This window comes from Austrofundulus limnaeus, unplaced genomic scaffold (assembly GCF_001266775.1).
Source record: "Austrofundulus limnaeus strain Quisiro unplaced genomic scaffold, Austrofundulus_limnaeus-1.0 Scaffold84, whole genome shotgun sequence".
NCBI classification, from domain to species: domain Eukaryota; kingdom Metazoa; phylum Chordata; class Actinopteri; order Cyprinodontiformes; family Rivulidae; genus Austrofundulus; species Austrofundulus limnaeus.
In genome coordinates this window covers 160482-164979 of record NW_013952486.1, presented here as the reverse complement: position 1 = coordinate 164979, position 4498 = coordinate 160482, and positions in this window count along the sequence as shown.

Below are 4498 nucleotides of genomic sequence, written 5' to 3'. Positions count from 1 at the left end.
TATCTTTACCTAAACAAAAAAAAAGTATCGTCAGCAAATAAAACCCATTTGAAAAGTCCTGACACATTTACTAAGTCATTTACATACAAAATAAATAACTTAGGTCCCAGTACAGAGCCCCGAGGGACTCCACGTGTGATGTTACCAAGTTTAGATCTTACACCATTTATCTGTACAAACTGTTTCCTATCTTTCAAATAACTAATTTTGCAGTTTTTGAGGAACTTGTGTGGCATTCYTTTACCCTTACAAAGAAAGCAATTAAATAAAACATTGAATTTATTCATCTCAAATTCTCCTAAAGTTTCGATCCTCATTGTGACTCATTCATACACCTATTATTGAAATTAATTTAATTAAACTTTACTCAACKTTACACTACACAATGCTAAGAAAACTGACAAATCTAAAACACACATCATGTCTAACTAACTTCTAACTTCTACATAGYTTAACTGCTTTTTAAAACTGCTGATTATTTTTTTTAATGAAGTGCCTTTAAATTAATTAACACTTTTTCCAAACCTTACATTTTCCATGCTGYTATTTCATGACTCCATTTTCCTCTACAGTTTGATGTTTTACTCTCGGCCTCCTACTTTCCAACATGAATAAGAAGGAAATTATGGCATCATTAAAAAGAAGACCACACACACAGATACCATTGTAGCCCCCACTCAAACACTTAACTGATTAATGACAGCAAAAGACTTTATTTTTCTTTCATTTTTTTCTGTACAGAGATTTTTATCATTTGATGCATTAATCTCTCTCCATATTCCTTGTTCTGCTTTGAATCTCAGGGAAACGGCAATTACATCCCTGGCTGTAGTTGAGGAAAGACGTTCAGACGGCACAGGCAGGCTTTATTTTATTCAAGAATGGAGAAGAATTTGCATATCTCCTTTTTACATTTAGAAACAATTAGACGACACTGTCAGCTGCTATCAAAGACATCACTTTCTCCTTTTTTCTCTGAAAGTAAAGTGGAAGATTTACCCAAATTCATGTCTAACTTTAAGAAGTTCAGAGGCCAGTATAGACAACAGCACACCCACCTTAAAGCTAATTGTTACTGAAAAATAAAGAAAAAAACAATTCCTTTCTTAGATTTTTAGGGTATTTAGGATATTCAGTACGACTTACGAAACAGTGCAATACAATACAATAAGCCTTGACAGATTTGCCTTCAAATAAAAAAGATCTTAACTTAGTTTCAATTAAACAAAGAAGCAGTTTGATAGGATGCCACCATCCACTTTAACAAAATGCTTCTTGCCTTCTTAACCTATCATCCCCCCCCCCCCCCCCCAAGCCCCAACGTTGTAGAGCCTGCTGAGGCAGAAGGATTGTTAACTGCATATGTTAGTCTTGTCTTCCTGGCTGATTCAGTCATCTTTTATCTCACTGACATTTGTGCGAGTTGMAATCTACGGCCCTGACCATGGCTGTGAAATAGCAGCAGGCTGACTGTGCTGTGTACTGATATATTCATAGCGCTGTCAGTCGTGCTGGAGTACACGGCTGATTTGTAATGTTGCCTTTCCATCTTCTATTGGCTTTTGATTATACTTTCTAGACAATATAATCTTTAAACAGTAGCTGCTTGTTTACTCGTCGAAGCAGCATTATTTAAATTTATTTTTAAAGCGACTGCAAGAATTGTTAAAGACCAAAAAATAAATAAATAAAACGGTTTGCTTGACCCATGAAATGAGGAACCTTAAGAAAGCTTCTTTTTTTTTCTTCTTTTTTCTTCCAGCTTTGGAAAACTAAATCTTCATGATGATGGATGGCTAAAAATATTGATTTGGGTATCAATAAGGTGATGACGTTCCCACTGAGGCGAACCTCAGTCACCCTGAGGTCCCCCAGACTGCTGACGGAGGACTGAGTCTGCATATAAGTAAACACATAAGTATGCAACACACATGCATACTGTATTTCCACTAAATGCTTAGAATTAAACTGGTTGTTTAATTTGCAGAACTTTTAGAACAGAATGATTGATTGCTTTGCTTCAAAGCTACCGTATTTATTTGTGTATAATACGATCTCATGTATAATTTGACCCCCCCCCCTTTTTTTAGCTTAAAAAGCATAAAAAATTAATATTCAAACCACCTCCAATTTTATACAGACTTCAAGATTTTTCAGCCTTTGAAATCTTTATACATATCTGCAAAATGATCATTGGACTGTTCATTTTATTTTAACAACATATGTCCTAAAAGATATTTTGACAACAAATATATATCAGCTGTAGCAGCATCATATGAATTCTGGCATTTTACACTTAGTCCACCAGGAGGCGCCAACACAAAAGTCAGAGACTTCACCTGAGATTTGGGCCATCTTGTGGGGGGAAAGCAGATTACTTCCCCTCTGGTGGGGAAATGTTTTTTCAGGGATAAAAACTTTTTCAGAACACCAATAGATGGCAGCCATTATAGACGAGCATGTGTTTGTTGTTGTTTGAGGTGCAGCCCAGTCACACGCTAATGTCATTAGTTCGTTATCATTACTAAGGTGCAGGACTGCTTTTTTCCACATCATGTCGCCTGCCTGGATCTGTTATTATCTCGCTCTGAAACATGGAGGAGTGTCAGAGGTAAGCTTGTTTTAAGTGCTTTTTACGACGCGGTCTCATTTAAGGACTCATCCATTTTGTGAATGAAGTCGATATTTCAGTTAAAATACACAAGTAAATATATTTTTCCGAGTATAGTACTACCCCCCAACTTTATGGATGATTTTATGGATTTAATTTTACATATTATACTTGAATAAATACGGTAAATCGTGTATTCAACACCCAGTTTGCTCTTTTTTTTGTTGTTTAATATAGATATTCGTTGAATCAAAATTTTGTCAAGTTCAAACTTGAACTTCACACAAAACCAAAATCACTTGGAGTTTTTGTACACTGTGAAAAAAGAAGTTAATGATGAGAAGTCCAGAAATGTAGAAATTGCTGCCGCAAAGCCTTAAGCCAGCTGAAGACAATCACACACGCGCACACACTTGTTGAAAACACAAAGATGAAATAATCGTTTCAATTTCACATCTCTGTCTCTCAGAACAAGATTACATTACAGCCTCGTTTTGATGTGTGCCCGGGAGGTTGAGTCTGGAGCTTTGGGAAAGTTTTTTTATGATGTACTCCTTGGAAGTTTGGATTCATACTCATGAAGATGCAAAATACAAGCTCTATTTTACTGTGATGACCGTGCAGAGCAATTCACATCAAAACGCTGTCCCTCTTCTCTGAAAAAAAAAATGCTCTGCCCTCCCATCTAAATGGAAATGTATCTCAGTCACCAGCCCTCTGTTCATCCATTACTTTTCGTTTCCCTTTCTTTCCTCCCTCCACTTTCACTATAGTTTCTAATCCTGCGACCGTTAATTCAAAGAGCTACACCATGATGAGACCATTTAAAGGTTCATGAACAAAAAATAACAAATCTATGCTTTATGCTTTAAAATTGGAGAAAAAATGTGCCCTGTAAAAGCCAGCCTGGTTAACTATAACGCAAAGCTGTCAGCATTGCATCTGTGACACACTCACTTTGTAGTAGTCTACTGTGTTCGGCAGAACTGGTGCTGGAAGTTCTGCACACATATTTCTGTTTTAAAGTTTTTTAGAGAAGATACTCTTTGTCCTTGAGTTTGAGTTTTATAAATGCTCCTGTCAAAAAAATCATATCAGGTGTCTTACTCAGACTGGTTTCTATCTAATAACTCTACCATGAAAGTTCTGCTCAGGTGGTTGTTCTTGGGACTGATTGTTTGCGAGACCGGCTGGGATAGATTTTAGATTACTTTAAGGCCTTTTGTTTCTCCTCACATAAAGTTTGCATTATGGAATTTCTATGCTTAACTGTGCCTGTCCATAGTCATTTCGGTGTGTTAAAGGTTTGCCTCAATCAAACTTTAAACACACCACAACTTTTGTAAATTCATTTTTTCAAGCTAACATACAGTATATAACAGTGCATAGGACAAACTGATTTGAACCAATTGTAGCTAATAAATGCTAATGTTAGTTTCATATAATAACCAAAGGCTTAATGTTAAGCATCTTGTTTGTGTATATATTGTTTTGCGTGCCATGAAAGAAGTCCTTACTTAAATGCAATGAAATCAGTGTGSATTGCCAATGCAATGCACACTATTGTGATTCTTTTCCCATCCAAGTCATCTCAACTTTGCCATACTTCTCCTCCTGCATACTTTGTCCTAGAGCTGCCATTGTAATTTATATCTGTAAAGCTCCTGTGCCAAATGATGGCTATGCCTTTTGGTGCCTGTAAAACTTATAGTTTTTGAAATATTAATGTTTGATAAATTATAATGGCAGTCAATGGAGCCTTGTATTGGTCCAATACTTCCCCCTGCTGCATATACACAATATGGTACTGCACCATAGTTTCATAATATTTAAACTCAGTAGTTCAGTGATTACAATATTAATATGATTGTATTTTGATGTTTTACT